Source organism: Podarcis bocagei (genome assembly GCF_964188305.1).
Source record: "Podarcis bocagei genome assembly, chromosome: 9".
NCBI classification, from domain to species: Eukaryota; Metazoa; Chordata; class Lepidosauria; order Squamata; family Lacertidae; genus Podarcis; species Podarcis bocagei.
Genome location: NC_138134.1, coordinates 45,868,768 through 45,885,404, shown reverse-complemented (window position 1 = coordinate 45,885,404; position 16,637 = coordinate 45,868,768). Strand labels below are relative to the sequence as shown.

The 16,637-nt window shown below is 42.2% G+C and overlaps 1 long non-coding RNA gene across 1 annotated transcript in view; it reads left to right on the top strand.

The window, feature by feature from the left end:
* Nucleotides 1–12,688, top strand: part of LOC308595268 — a 90,958-nt gene extending 78,270 nt beyond the window's left edge. The window contains exons 4-5 of the long non-coding RNA XR_014011969.1: nt 7,659–7,944; nt 12,573–12,688. This is a non-coding gene — a long non-coding RNA (uncharacterized lncRNA). The remainder of the gene's footprint in view (nt 1–7,658; nt 7,945–12,572) is intronic.
* Nucleotides 12,689–16,637: the final 3,949 nt, after the last annotated feature.

Genomic DNA, 16,637 nt, shown 5'->3' with positions numbered 1-16,637 from the left:
CAGCTGTCCTGGAGGAGGTCGAGAAGTTGCTGCTCATCTGGATAGAAGAGAAGCAGCGTGCAGGGGACACAGTGTCTGAGGCCGTCATTTGTGAGAAGGCCAAGGCCTTGCACGCTGACCTCATCCGGGAACAGCCAGGAACCTCAGCCGAGCCAGAAGTCTTCAAGGCTAGCAGAGGTTGGTTTGACCGGTTCAAGACAAGATCTGGCATCCACAGCGTGGTCAGGCATGGAGAGGCTGCCAGTTCTGATGTTCCTGCGGCTGAAGAGTTTGCAGCGGAGTTCCTGGAGCTTGTGAAGACGGAGGGCTACGTTCTGCAGCAGGTCTTCAACTGCGACGAGACCGGGCTGTTTTGGAAGAGGATGCCCAAAAGGACTTTCATCACTCAGGAGGAGTCCAGGCTGCCTGGCCACAAGCCCATGAAGGACCGTCTGACCCTGCTCTTCTGTGCCAACGCAAGCGGCGATCTGAAGATCAAGCCCCTGCTGGTGTACCACTCGGAGAACCCACGGGCCTTCAAGAGACACAAGGTCGACAAGGAGCGGCTGAGTGTCATGTGGCGATCCAACAGCAAGGCTTGGGTCACACGTGTGCTGTTTGTGGACTGGGTCAATCTTGCTTTTGGCCCTGCTGTCAAGCAGTACCTGCTGGACAACGACCTGCCGCTGAAGGCTTTGCTTCTGATGGACAATGCTCCTGCCCATCCTAAAGGCCTTGAGGTGGACTTGTTGGAGGAGTTCAGCTTCATCAACATCATGTTCCTGCCGCCTAACACCACGCCACTGCTCCAGCCGATGGATCAGCAGGTCATCGCCAATTTCAAAAAACTCTACACCAAGGAGCTTTTCAGGCGATGCTTCGAGGTGACTGACTGCACCACCATCACCCTGCGGGAATTCTGGAAGGACCACTTCGACATCGTCACCTGCTTGAAGATGGTCAACCCGGCCTGGAAAGGGATCAGCCAGAGAAATTTGAATTGCGCTTGGCGCAGCCTGTGGCCGGACTGTGTGGCACCAAGTGACTCTGATGCACCAGAGTCAACAGTGGTGCAGGACATTGTTGCCTTGGGGAGGACCATGGGCCTGGAGGTCACGGAGGAGGACGTCTGCGAGCTGGTGGAGGGGCACGACGACGAGCTGACCACCGTGGAGCTGGTCGAACTGCAGGCAGAGGCTGCGCAGGAGCAGGCCTCACTGGAAGAGGAGGAAGCAACTGAGGAATGGCTGTCCTCCGAAAGACTGAGGGACATTTGCCAGAGGTGGAAGGAGGTGCAGACTTTTGCAGATCTACACCACCATGAGAAGCACGTGGCACATGACGCTGGGAACTTTTATGATACGAGGGTCATGTCGTATTTCAGGGACCTGCTGAAAAGGCGGATAAAGCAGCAGACTATGGACAGGTTCTTGACCAAGAAGCAAAGAGTGGAAGAGGAGCCTTCTTCAAGTGGTCCCCCAGAGTCTTAGAAAATGTACTGTATACTGTACTGTACTTTGTTGATTTTTAAATGTTTTTCTGTCATGTTTATAAAGTTAATTTATTTTCCCTTCAATTTTTGAACTGCTCTTTACAGTATGTGTGACTTTAAAGAGCAGTTAATAAACTGTTGTTGTACCAAATTTGGCTTTGTTTGGACTTTTTTTGACCATAGGAACACATTAATTGATTTTCAATGCATTCCTATGGGAAACCGTGCTTCGCAAGACGAAAAATTCGCTAGACGACAAAAATTGCGGAACGAATTAATTTCGTCTTGCGGGGCACCACTGTATGAGCATGGATTGGGGTCCCCCGAAAGCTCTGATAAGTCTTATATCTGGTGTCTGCAAAGACAGTAATAATATTTGCATAGAGTTGGCCATTGTGCATACAGATGTATGTACAGAAATTTCCACTCAACGTGTAACCCAAATGACACAGGGTTCCTGGTTCCAGTCATGCATGTTCCTATAGAAGCCTCTGTGTATATGGCTGCAGACATACTTCTCAGCAGATGTTTGTGATGTGCAAGAGAATGTATGTCCATCATAGGCTCATCATAGTCTTAAGTTCAGTTGTCCCCATGTTCACACCAATCTGCATTTTTAAATGAAAACTAAAAAACTAAAAAGTCCTAATGAACATTTATCATCATTTCAGTGTGGATTTCTCCTTATGTACACATTTTTATATGCAAGTTTACCTAATATACACATTTTGAGAAGAGATGTTCCCTAATACAATGTTTTAATGTTATTTTCACTAATGTTATTTTCACTAATAGATGCATACTTTACCCTGGTATATGCATTTTTGTATGAATTATTCATCCGAAGAACTGGCATTGCAAAATTCAGAGAAGTGCTGATTTTAAAGGATGGACATTTTTTCTGTTGTATTGTTTTGGAAAGGGTTAATTAGATAAGTTCACTTTCAAAGTAAGCTGAATTGACTTTCTCCATCATCCCTACTCTAAACCCCCTTTTGCCCTAGCTGTGTCTTTACCTGTCCCACACCTGATCTCATATATGACATCAAGTCTAGAGCAATTGGATACAGCTTGGCCTGGTGGGCCTAATTAGGAATACGAGCCAGAGGTTTCCCCACCACTAACCTAGATCGTGGATTGCTCTTCTAGAAGAAGCCTTTGGCTTTCTTTACTTTTCAGCAACCCATTTCAGCAGACATCTGGCGCTTCATGAGTTGGTATTGTTTTCCACTGAGAATTCAGCATTTGTTTTAACAATAGGGTTTGTTTTATTGTTAGCTGTCTTGAGTGGATGGTGTGCCTAAAGACCGTAAAGGATCAAAATTATATTAATAAATGAAATAAATATGTGTCCATGATACTGGGGGAGGGGCACAGTATTACAGTGGAGCAGTTAACTGACAAAGAAAAGCAAGAAAAGAGACACATCTGTGTTTGGAGAAATAAATGTTTGTCTTTTATTTCCCTCTCTCTGATATTTAGATATATGGAGATATAGATCAATATACATACAGATATATCTGCAGGAAAGATCATGCAGTAAGATAATAAGACCTGCCTGAAACTGTTAGCTCAGAAGGCAGTGGACTCTCCTTCATTTAAGGTTTTTAAACAGAGGTTGGGTGGCCCTCTGTCAGTAATCCTTTAACTGTGATTCCTGCCTTGCAGGGGGTTGTTCCTTGGGCTTCCTTCCAACTCTACCATTTTCTGATTCTATGATCAATAATTACTGCCTCATCTTCTTCTATGAGTATTCCTACACAGACACTGCAAAATTTTGACACAACCCAAATGAAACGGCTTTCAACCAAATTCCAGGTTTAAATAAAAGTAATTCATTTTGTAGTATTAGAATCATTACCTCACTCCAGGAAAGTATAGTTATAAAGCTATCATATAAAAATTCCTAACAATTACTATATATCAAAGTGCTTGGTTCCATTTGTGCTCCTCCACTGCTGATCTCGGGCTCAGTCCTTGAATGACAAGTGTTAAGTTATGGAAAGTATAAATAACCTTACTCTTTGCATTAAGCAGTTTTTCCCATTGTAAACAGGTGCAAATGACATGTCCTCTGAATTTATTCTATTAGCTGAAGTGCGGCGTTTTGAGAAGCACACTATTTAGCAGTAAACCTTTTGTCATTGTGGATTTGAATGGTACAATATTTATGGGCTGTAGTCCATTAAGCTGCTCCCCCTAGTTTATAGGAAGTGTCAGTAGCAAGTGCAAAACCATACATAATTTATCTCGTAAAACAGCACAAATAACACTCTACTTATCATAAAATCTTTCAGCTACAGGCAGCTAAGATGGAAACACATATTACTAGGTATGCATATATACTTATTTCAACAAAGTGCAAAAGTATAAAGATAGAGACCCATCAAGGATGCTGTATTGAATTTTTGTTGTTTCAAAAACAGCTTCTTCTCTTCCTTTGACTGAACTATGTGTTGTTGATTTGATTTGTTAACTTTCCCAACTGGGAGAGAGAGTTGTAGCCAAGGCAATCAAATTAGTATTCTCATTCTGCCCTTTGAAGATGAAAGATGGCTTTTGTTTCCCAGGACGCTGTCTCTAATGTAATCTGGAAAGTGTAATGTGATCAGAGGTCATGGATAAATTAAGAGTTGTGGCACACTATTCAAACACATTCTGACTTCACAGAATTTGCATTCCTGTTTACCCTCCTGTTTATAATTTCACCATAAGTAGTATTTACTCTGAACAATTAGTTGCTACCTTTAATGCAACAACTTTGCATTAAATAATAATAATAATAATAAATAAGCAGCATTTGAAATGATCAGTTTGTTTGGTTTTTTTAAAGGAAATCTGGTTTTCATGCAAAAAGAAAAGGCAAGGCACTGTATTGTTGTTGTTTATGAAATTTTGGTACCACCCTTCATCTAAGGATCACAGGGAAGTCTGCTGTATCATTGAGCTTGTTTTCCCCTCCTCCTTACCCTCTCTTTTTCCTTACATGTTGTGTCTTTTCAGATTGTCAGCCTGAGAACAAGAGTGATCTTAATTCTAGTTTTTTTAAACTGCTCTTAGAACATAATCAGCTAAAGGCTAGGTATAAATGCCATAAATAAATAAATAAATAAATAAATAAATAAATAAATGGTGTTCTCTTTCAAGCTTTTCAGTTTATTTTATTCAGCCTTACATCTGTGTTTCAAAGGCATGCTAACCTATGCTGTTTTGCTGGGATGCATATGGAAGTTCACATAAAAGGCCCTCTACCAGGTTTAAGCTTTGCTGTTATTGACAAATGAAGGGCCATAGGGGATTGGAATTGGAGCTCAGGGAGGATAAGGCTATTGGCAGCTATTAGCCATAAGGGCTATGCTCTGCCTCCACGGGCAGAGGCAATAATGCTTCTGAACACCAATTGCTGGACACCTCAGGAGGGAAGAGATCTCTTGTACTTGTATTCAGGGTTTCCCACAGGCATCTGGTTGAACACTGTGAGAACAGGTTGCTGGGCTGGATGGGCTATTGGCTTGATCCAGCACACTCTTGTTGTATTCTTACATTGCTATGTGAAAGTAAACTTTAGTTCCCAGGATTCTTAGGGGGAAGCCATGAGATTTAAATGTGTGTTGAATGCATGATAGATGTGATCCAGGTTGCATTCAGTGACTATTGGCATTGTTTAGTCGTTTAGTCATGTCCGACTCTTCGTGACCCCATGGACCAGAGCATGCCAGGTCCAACTGCCTCCCGCAGTTTGGTCAAACTCATGCTGGTAGCTTCGAGAACACTATCCAACCATCTTGTCCTCTGTCGTCCCCTTCTCCTTGTGCCCTCCAACTTTCCCAACATCAGGGTCTTTTCCAGGGAGTCTTCTCTTCTCATGAGGTGGAGAAAATATTGGAGCCTCAGCTTCACGATCTGTCCTTCCAATGACCACTCAGGGCTGATTTCCTTCAGAATGGATAGGTTTGATCTTCATGCAGTCCATGGGACTCTCAAGAGTCTCCTCCAGCACCATAATTCAAAAGCATCAATTCTTCGGTGATCAGCCTTCTTGTATTCCCTCTATTCTGTGAATGGCAGAGCTCCCCACCTTTGCCCATGAAGTTCAGTTAGACTTTTGAAAGGAGGGTTTTGTTTTGTTTTAATACTCAACAAAATGTTAGTTTTGTTTCATAGGAATGAAAGAACTGTGGCAAAGCATCTGCCTTTCCGTGGATGTTGATTTCCCTGTTACAGATTGGAGATGCACCATGTGGGCAGTATAAGCAATATCAATACTATTATCCAGATATATTTGCAATGAGAGCCATGATAAGGGCACAAATGGGGAAGATAAAGAAAAATTAAGTTAAATGAACTAACAAATTCCAGATGATAGGTTCAAAGAAGGAAATGCAAAGCAGGAATAAATGTGTATTTTGAAATGCTAGCAGCAAAACAACAAACACTAAACCAATATTACTCTGGGTAATTCACATAGCAATAGGAGATTACAAAACGGATACATCTGAGGATTACCTGGCATGTTGGTTGTAAAATTCATGGTTGCAATGCAAGGATGAACTTGTGCAATAATTTTTGACATAATAAAATCTCCTTATTTATACATTTATGTATTACAAATGGTGCATGTGTAACAGCAAAACAAGGAGCCTTTGTCTCACCTGCACTAAAACATGCTTCTCTCATATTGGTCTCTATAGGCACAGCTCTCTTAATGTTTGACTTTATCCCCGATGGTGAATGCCAACAATTTTTTAATAAAAAAAAATTTCTATCTTTTCGGCTGACGGTGTGTGTGTGTGTATGTGTGTGTGTGTGTGTGCGCGCGCGCGTACACACACACATACACACACACTAATTAAGAGCCAACACTCAGTGTCAGAATTATCTCTCAGTTTAGTGGGGAAATAGCACGAAATATTATCAGCTGGAAAGCTGATCTTTAAAAGTGAGAAAACTGCATGAACACTCCATAACTGTAGCACTTGGACTATATAGAACTGCTCACCCATCTGCATCCATTCACTGCTGCTCAGTAAGGGGACATGGAACTCCACGGTTGACCAGAGTGTGTGACTGAGTGCATTTAGGAAGGGGTGATCTCTTCAGATATCCAGGATTGTTACAGATTTTAATGATCAAAGACATCACCAAGACTTCAGGTTGGCCTTGGGAATAGACTGGCAGCCAATAGAGATGAGAGTCCATGCAATGTATTGTATTTTGAACCAACTGGAGTTTCTGAGCATTTTTCAAGGGACAACCCATTGCAGCAGTCCAATCTGGGCACATCTGACAGCAGTCAGGTTGGCCTTCTCCAGCAAAGGGTGCAATTGGCATAGGAGCCTAAACTGCCAAGAGGTGTCACTGGTCAACTGCTGTTTCTTGTGAAGCCAGGAGCAGTACATGATTCAGAAGCACTCTGCATAGTGAGTTCCCACTCTCATGTTTCTGTGCTTAATCTCCTATGGGTGTGTTTCAGATAACCTAAATGATTTGGAAAGTGATACCAGAAAGCCAGCGTAGGAAAGTGTCTTTTCTTTTCTTAAAAGGAAAATGACTGGTTGAGTGATTTGAAATCCCACAAATATATAGCAACCAGCAGAACTGATCCTTTCCTTCATGTCTCTACCACTTCTGTAGCCCCTGTAATGACCAATAATCTTCTTCAGAGGGTCAGGGAAACCTATCAAACATTGTCAGCTTTATTATGTTGTACTGCAAAGAAATGTTGCTGGGGGTTTTTTTCCTTGGGGGGGGGGGTTAACAATAATAGTGCAAACTTAGTCATGTTTGCTAAGGTACGTGCAATTCTGAAAACCTGCTACAATTGTATGTGTGTATGTGTATGGGGGTATTCTGATTCTCTTCAAAATAAGTTTTTTGTTTGTTTGTTCTGTAATTCCAGACATTAAGGTCTATGCCTATTTTTTCTGTTCCATATAAGCAGCACCCCCTTCCCCATAAATGGCTATGTTATATGCCATCTGACCTGCAGGAAAATAAACAATTGATAAGACATAGAAGAAGCTATTTGTCTCTAGCGTGAGTAATAAATTAGCTTTTCAACAAATATCTGATTAAACAAATATTTGAAGAAAGAGAGGAGTGGAGGAAAAAAAACCTTCAGGCTTATTGTTTGGTTTTGCGCTGTCACTTGATTAACGGTTTACCTTTTATTATTTGATCACTTCAGCCTTGATAGGCCAAGAGTGGGAATAACTTTCAGAGACTGAGACAAGAAGCACTGAAGCAGAGAGCAAAAGCAGACAGGTTCTCACTTGGCTAGCTCTGCTTTGCTTCTCATTGCACATGAAGCAGTCCATGATGAGTGAAAGCGAAGGAATGTGCATTGCCTCATATTCCACCTCTGAAGTCTGGCCTGCTGTCAGCATCAGTGCTGGAGGTATTTTGATCAGCCAACGGGAAATTTGAAAGGAAAAAAAGCCCCTCAAACCAGCAGCTCAATGACCTGTGGAAAGGTAAATATTAAATGGTTTTGCTGTTTATCTGAACAGAATATGTGAGCTGAATATATCCACCCTGGGAATAATGTGTGTGCGTGCGTATGTGTATGTGCACACGCACAGGAAATTAAGATGCTATTATTTTGGCATTTATAGCTTTCAACAGAACAGGAAATAAATTAAACACAGGCATAATGTGAGACATCAACCCAGCAGCCCCTCACAAACTAACCCATACAGTCTAGACCACAGTGTGCCACAACAAGAGCTCAGGCTACATGGCAGAACCGTTACAGAGCAAACATCTTGAGGTGGCTTTTAATTGGCAGGAACATAAATTATAGGGATTTTTAAAAAAATATACAGTCATACCTCTTGTTACATTTGCTTCAGGTTGCATCCCGTGACGACCCAGAAGTACTGGAAAGGGTTACTTCTGGGTTTCGTCACTCACACATGCACAGACATGGCAAATCGCGACCCCGCGTGTTGCGTTCCTTTCAGGTTGCGAATGGGGCTCCGGAACGGATCCTGTTTGCAACCAGAGGTACCACTGTACTGCTAAGAAACTACATTTTGTATAAATCTCCACAGCTACTTAAGAACATAAGAACCTGCTGGATCAGGCCAATAGCCCATAAGCACCAGAGCACTCTGCCCACTTGTGATTCCCAGCAACTGACATTTAGAGGCATAATGCCTCAGTCAGTGGAGGCAGAACATATTTCAGTCATCACCACACACTGCCCACCTTGTAGAGATAAAAAGGTAAAGGGACCCCTGACCATTAAGTCCAGTCATGGCCGACTCTGGGGTTGTGGCGCCCATCTCGCTTTACTGGCTGAGGGAGCCGGCGTACAGCTTCCGGGTCATGTGGCCAACATGACTAAGCCGCTTCTGGAGAACCAGAGCAGCGCATGGAAACGCCGTTTACCTTCCCACCGGAGTGGTACCTATTTATCTACTTGCACTTTGACATGCTTTCGAACTGCTAGGTTGGCAGGAGCAGGGACTGAGCAACAAGAGCTCACCCCGTCGTGGGGATTCGAACCGCCGACCTTCTGATCGGCAAGCCCTAGGCTCTGTGGTTTAACCCACAGCACCACCTGTGTCCCTATATAGACAAGCATTTTTGAGGCTACAGTGCTATAGACACTTACTTGGAAGTAAAGTCCACTGCATTCAAGGCAGGAGTTCAGAGCAGAAGTCCAGGACCTCATTGAGCACAATGGGCTAGGAGATCCTGAAACACCTCAAGATTGGCTTAACACATTTTGAATTAACCGAGAGTGACACACATTGCCATCTAAAGTGGAGACCTGCCATAACATAGAATCATACAGTTGGAAGGGACACTGATGACCACCTTGTCCTGCAATGCAGGAACTCCATACAGGGATTGAACCTGCAATCTTGGAATGGTCACCCCCATGCTCTAACCAACTGAGCTATGTTCAGAGGATTCACTAAGGCCTCAGTCCTATATACATTTATACTCACAGTAAGTATGCATAGGTGTGTGTGATGAGTCCAGAGTAAAAAGAGTAAGAAGGAATTTAGCAAGTAAACATGCTTTTAAGTAAGTATGCATCCATTCTGGTTGTAAGACTATTGAAATTGGTGGGAGCTGCAAGATTATGACCAGATATTAGGGATACTCTCACAGTTGCCTCCTCTGTATTTTCCCTTCACATTTTGAGGTTCCAATAGATCAGCTTCTGATGGGAAACAGGATGAACTACCCTCATATTAGAGTTGCATGGACCCATTTACTTTCTTCATGCTTTGATTTCGGGACTTCTCCACTGAACAAATTGTTTGCCAGAGCTTTTCATATCTTTTGTTCAGCTAGATTTCCTTGTACATTTGCTAGTTGTACTGTGAATATTAAAATACTGAGCATTTAATAAGAATATTAAAATACTTCTTTAAAGATGGAAAAATCAACATAAGATGGTATACTCACAATTACATCAATTATCCTTTTAGCTAATAGAAAGGTCCTGACACTAGTTCGTATGTTCATGCAGATCGAATTGTGCATTGTTCCACATTCCTTCAATTAATGTAAAGGATCCAAGTAAATTGAGTTGAAGACAGCATTAACAATGTTAACTGTAGAAGCAGAGATTTTGGGGGCAGGGAAGCAAGTGACATGCTTGAAATTTAGGTTTAAAAGGCAGTCTTACATTAGACACCTATGTTTTAGCTTCTACATTAGTGGGACTTTTCCTTTTATTCCTGTATGGTTTGTTGAAAGAAAGAAAGAAAGAAAGAAAGGAAGGAAGGAAGGAAGGAAGGAAGGAAGGAAGGAAGGAAGGAAGGAAGGAAGAGTGAGAGCTTTTACTTAATGAGCACTAGGAAGCTGTAGGAGACTTAGAATGGAGATATAGATCAGCACTAGCAAGTAAGCAGGTCAGGCTTTAAATGGGGCACCATGCACAATTACACCCATTCCCAACATTCCTAGTGCAGTCTTTTAATATTAAAAGGAAGAATGTGTGTATATGTACTTCCATTACTTTTTTTTTAAAAAAAGTATGTGCAGGTTTAAATGAATGAGGAGCAATGCACACTGGGATCTTGGTCAACATATGACTTTATTGATTTATTTTAAAAATTTATGCCCCACTTTCAATCAAGTTATTCTCAAGAAGACTTATAAGCAACTGATAAACTGATTTAAGCAACTGATAAACTGATTTAAAAAGCCTTACACATAAACATGCAAGTTCATATGTATTCATGGGAGGGGATTGCCTTTGCCCATGAATGAATTAATGGGGGGTGTCTATGAGAAGATAGTGGTGGCAAAGAGTTTTCCCCAACCTGGATTTTTTAAAAACCACACAACAGATTTGTGGGTTAGGGATGGGTGGAGGATGAAGGAAATGAAATGATGCTGACATTGTCAAGGCGTCCCCCATCTGCCGGTTTTACCAGTGATCAAACACTAGAGGCCACAAGCGACAGTGCAGAAAAGATGACCCAAACTGCCTGTTACCAACAGTCTTCCACACATAGTCACACAGGACACAATGTGCCAGAGGTGGAAAATGGGCTTGATATTTTGCCAACAGTTATCCAAGCTCTGGTAATCTCTTGTTCAGATGATTGAAATATGTTATACATGTGGCGGCTTTTGAAGAAGGTCCAGAAGTATCAGTTAGTGTGAAACAGGGTTGCAAAAATTCCGACTGGGGCAAATTGTATAGACCATATTTCACCAGTTCTAACAGAGCTTCACCAGCTGTCAAGTGGCTTGTAAAACCAATTCAAAATCTGGTGCTTACATAAACAGCTCTAAATGGCATATTAAGGGTTCAAGTACCTAAAGGAATGTAGACACCTGTATTAGCCTTTAAGATCACCATCTAGAATCGTTCTCAAGGTGTCTCTTTTACTGTAAGTAGGGATGGGTAAAACTATCAAAGGCACTTTCTCTCAGTTCCCATATTTTTCCAGTTCAGATTTCCGCATTTCTACATCAGTTTTGTTTAAAGTCCTCCTCAATTCACCAGCATTTTAGTGTGTATCCAATTCTCCCTAATAGAAAATTTTTCACAAAGCATATTTTTCTAACATAATGCATTCTATGCTCTTGAAAATATGCATTTTAGTGCACACTTTACCCAGATATATGCATTTCTGTACATGTCACTTGTTTGGAGAACCGCATTGCAAAATTCAGAGAAGTGCAAATTTCAAAGAATGACTCTGTTTCAGTTCACATATTATTTCAGGAAGTGCAAATTAGGTAGGTTCACCTTCAAATGAGAGCAGAAACAGTTTTAAGATGAATAAAAGTGTGCTCTCTCTCACACACACTTCTCTTTTCTCCCCCCTCTCTCTTTCTCTCTTTCTGCCTTCCCAAAGAGTTTCAGTTGTGACATCCTAGTTATAGAGGGTCATGAATAACATCAACATTATTTTATATTTTATATTAGGCACAAGACTTAAACTTTTTTATTCACTCAGATGTTTTAACTATTCTTGTCACTTCTTGATGAAGGGTAGAATAGAATTGTTTTAGTAAATAAATGTCTTGCCCTGCACTGGTTAGAGAAGATATGGTGACACTGCACGTACCTGATGCTGCTGCAAAACTGACATACCTTGGGTACTTCATTTGCTAGAGCACATATCTCCAACATAAATACAGTGTTTCTACTGAAGTTGTTGTTAATGAGAAGGCCAAAATATCCAGGACCTCCTTGTGCGCAGTTGAGGAACCACAAAGGTGTTGATCAGGCTGCAGTACAAATCTTGTCGTATATTACAGTTACAATATAGAAGTTAAAGGGAGATGCAGCTAAACCTCTGTTTTGTACTACTGCACAACAGAGTTAATTCTACTAGGTAGCCATTACTGATAAGTATTTGTCCAACAATGATTATGAGCAGGAGAAATAAGCATTCTTCCCCTGGGACAACCTTTTTCACACAGTTCGGGAGTTGCAAGTCCAATTTATTGAAATGGTATTTATGTATGTGTAACTGTGAAAGATCATAGCTCAAGATAATTACAGCACAAGTCCTCCTTTCAGGGAAAATGTCTACACCATCTGTTTTACTTTGACTCAATTTGCTAAGGTCCAATTAAGAAACATGTTTAAGTCAACAACTCTTTTTTTCCCATTCAGTCAAGACAAATGAAGACAGCCCTATTCCCCCTGGACCCTGTTCATATTTTTTCAAACAACTTTGCAAATGAATTTGAAAATCTGTGCACCAACCCATCTACCGTTCTCTCTACATTTGAAAAGTAAGGCAAATAAGACTCTTGATACATTTTGATGCCATTGTTTTTCAAGTATGTTTGATGGGAGTTGGAGATAAAGGCAAGATACTAATATGATACATCTGAAGGATGAGAACAGGAGTAAATCAGACTAGGAAGTGGTCAATCCACACTGTCAGGGAACTGCCATCGGAGGAACAGGTGGGGAAGAGGCTCACGGAGGCTGGGAGGGACTCAACAGCTGAAGAAGGGACCAGCAGGGGGAGATATGGGTATCTGGAGGAAAGTCTCACGGAGGCTGAGAGAGACGCAGCAGCTAAGGCAGGAACTAGCAGGGAGAGAGGAGGATCTCTGAGGGAAAGCGAGCAAGAGGGAGGGCTCAGGGACACGTCCAGCGAGAACAGTGGGGAGGTGTCAGAAGCTCCCATAGGGAGACCCATTCCTCGCCGGAAGCTGTCACGCCGCGAGTCCCGAAGACGTGTTTCCGTTAAGGAGCTTTTATGCTGGAGGCGCTTCCGAAAACAACCACTGTCGGAATCTGCAAGTGACTAGGGCAGACATGTCTGAGGAGCTCTGTCACACACAGAGGTTTGTGGAGTTGCACAAACTCTGAGGGACTACGATTTTACGCACAAGCAGCTCACCATCCCATCACACACACATTATCCATCTGCACACGACATATATACCAGGGTGTGGGGGTGAGCACTTCTTCCCATATTTGTTAATTAGTGGTACAGTGGTTTGTTTTTAGAATGTTGGATTATTTTGATTGTTGTGAGCCGCCCTGAGCCCAGCTTTGGCTGGGGAGGGCGGGGTATAAATAAAATTTATTTTTATTATTATTATTACCATGGGTTACGTACGCTTCAGGTTACAGACCCTGCTAATCCAGAAATAATACCTCGGGTTAAGAACTTTGCTTCAGGATGAGAACAGAAATTGTGTGGCGGCGGCATGGCAGCAGTGGGAGAACCCATTAGCTAAAGTGGTGCTTCAGGTTAAGAACAGTTTCAGGTTAAGAACGGACCTCCAGAACGAGTTAAGTACGTAACCAGAGGTACCACTGTATGGTGGAACAAGGACATGGGAAAACACAGCAGAACACAGCACTATAACGTTTTTCTGACTGACCAGACTGCCAAGGTCACTGACAGTCTATCCTGGTTTTGGCAACTGAATGATACATCTTTCAATGCTTATTATTGTTTGTAACATATTAGTATAGAGAAAACCAGCAAATTACTTCCAGCTCCTTATTCCTATTTCTATAGTGCCCTTCATCCCAAGATGACACTGAGGTTTACAATACAATTCTATGACTGTCAGCTCATACTAATGAATTTGTATTTTGCTAGGTACTGCCCCCCCCTCTCTCTCTCTCTCTCTCTCTCTCGGTGTGTCTGTCTCTTTCTGTGAGTGTGTGTACAATATATCAGCACACAGCTGCATACATTTTTGGACTCTCCATTGAGGTGGTTTCATGATGAGCTCCAGTACCACTTCATCACTGATACTAATCTGTACGTGATGTAAGAGTCTAAATGTCTACATCCTTGCTTTCATCACAGGAGGCGCAGAATGACTGGGATCAGGCACGTAAGACCAGCCCCCATGCATACTGTACATTTAAAGTACCTATTATATCACTTCAAACATTCATGGTGTCTCCCCCAAGAACCTTGGAAGCAGAAATTTTTTAAGAGTGCTGAGAGTTATTAGCGAGCTGTTCACCTCAAAGTGCTGCAGTTTCTAGAGTGTTGTTGTTGTTTAGTCGTTTAGTCGTGTCCGACTCTTCGTGACCCCACGGACCAGAGCATGCCAGGCACTTCTGTCTTCCACTGCCTCCCGCAGTTTGGTCAGACTCATGTTTGTAGCTTCGAGGACACAGTCCAACCATCTCGTTCTCTGTCGTCCCCTTCTCCTTGTGCCCTCAATCTTTCACAACATCAGGGTCTTTTCCAGGGAGTCTTCTCTTCTCATGAGGTGGCCAAAGTATTGGAGCCTCAGCTGCACAATCTGTCCTTCCAGTGAGCACTCAGGGCTAATTTCCTTAAGAATGGATGCTAGAGTAGTTTAACAATAAACTTCTCTTCCCAGGGAACTCTAGCTTAATCTAGTCCCCCACCCCACCCCGTCTATGTTACTGTTAAATTCTATAAATATAAATGCCACACTGAGACTAAGAAGGCGGGGGGGGGGAGAGCTGGGAGGTAGCACCACCTCCTAAATTTGCTGAAAGGAAGAAGGTAGGAAAGTCTGCTCATTGAGGGCAGTCTGAATGGGGCAGTCCTCATTCAACCTCATGGATTAGTCTCTGATGGGAAACAGGGTGAATTGCATGACCAGGCGTGACAGCCCCAGCCCCCAGGGAATGTGGGAAAGGAAATAAAGACTCTGACAATGTTATGGAATTAAAATTAGGCCACAACTTTATTAAACTTCTGAATGTAGGAAGACCTTGGCTTAGGCCTTGGGTGTGTATCCCTCCCAGCCCCACAGCCAGTGAATTGGGGCACATCAGGATAAATGGGATATGGGGGTGCTCTGCACAACATAAGTGTAGGCAGCCAGCCGAGCCCATATCCCCGCACGCAGAGTAGTTCACTGACAACCTTTCAGTGTATGGCCAGTGACACCCATTTATGTAACCCCTTTAAGAAGGGACCCTGGAATTGCTGCCGCAGGGGGGTCAGTCACCACTCCCCCCCCCCATTATAGGGAAGAAAAGACTAAAGGATTCCACCCAAGGCCATAACCGCCAAAGTTGTGATGAATTGCTACGGGGAAGATACAACCTGCCAATGCAGGAAAATGTCTTCCTGGTCCTTCAACAGTAACCAGTCAAAGACCGTAGCAGCGCCCACTAAACAGGAAGAAAAAGGTAACCTGTAAACAAGAAACGTTAACAAAGGGAGGGTAGGGAGGGTGAATCTCCAGAGCCGTCTGCCTGGCTAATATTGGCTCCTTCCACTATTTAGAATGGGTCTGGCCCCATATCCCATGAAACAAAACTGAAAGCTGAGGCTGGACGTGAACCTCTGAATAATACACTGAGAAGCAGGCCAGCCCCCTTCTACTAGCAAGTTCCCTGGGAACTGTAGCACCGCACACGATCCTGCAAAAGGCACCCACAATATAGTATGACTGCTCATTAGCAGACTTTGACCTTAGAATTGGTATTTCTGAAATCAGAACTTCTGAAATCAGAATAATCTCCATTAATGAACACTTCAGTTTTGCAAAGATAAAGTCTGATTCTTTGACAGCTCTTTTTCAATAAGGCAGACTTTCCATATTTTTGTGACGCACTTAGAAATAAAGCCAGACTGTGCTAGCCATGTCTAAAGAGTCTCAGTTACTGAATATTATTTAGATCTCATACTCTTCAGTTTTTATAAGACAAGTTATTACATTCAGTAAAGTTGGGTTCAGAATTCACTTACCTGTCGTTTCCATTAACTGCTACCAGTCAGAGTGATAATTTTACAGTGATAATTTTACTGCCAAATAATTCAAGAGGGTCCAGTAATTTTACAATTTCTTTATCTTTTGTATCACAAGTTTTATTTTCAATCATAGGAAGCTAATCTCTCTCCATTTGCCTTCACTGAGCACACTAGCAATTGAAAGCATAAGCTAAGTAGAAACTTCAATTTTGACATCAACATTATTTCCATTCTGTGCAATACATTCCTTTTTATTGGGGTGTTCAATAAACTGGTTTGTTTTTTTAATCCAACCAACCTGCACACAAAATTACCTTTCCTTCAGCAGTTTTGATCCATCTCTCCACCACCACCCCAGCCTAGATATCATCCTGGATGTTTTTGATGTGTTTTTTTTACTTCTGAGTCTTTTATCTGTGATTCTGGCTCTCATCTTTTACAGAACCACAACAAGTTGCTGGAATGAACATAAGATATCACTTGAAATCATTCACTTTTCCACAGAGCTTATTACAAGC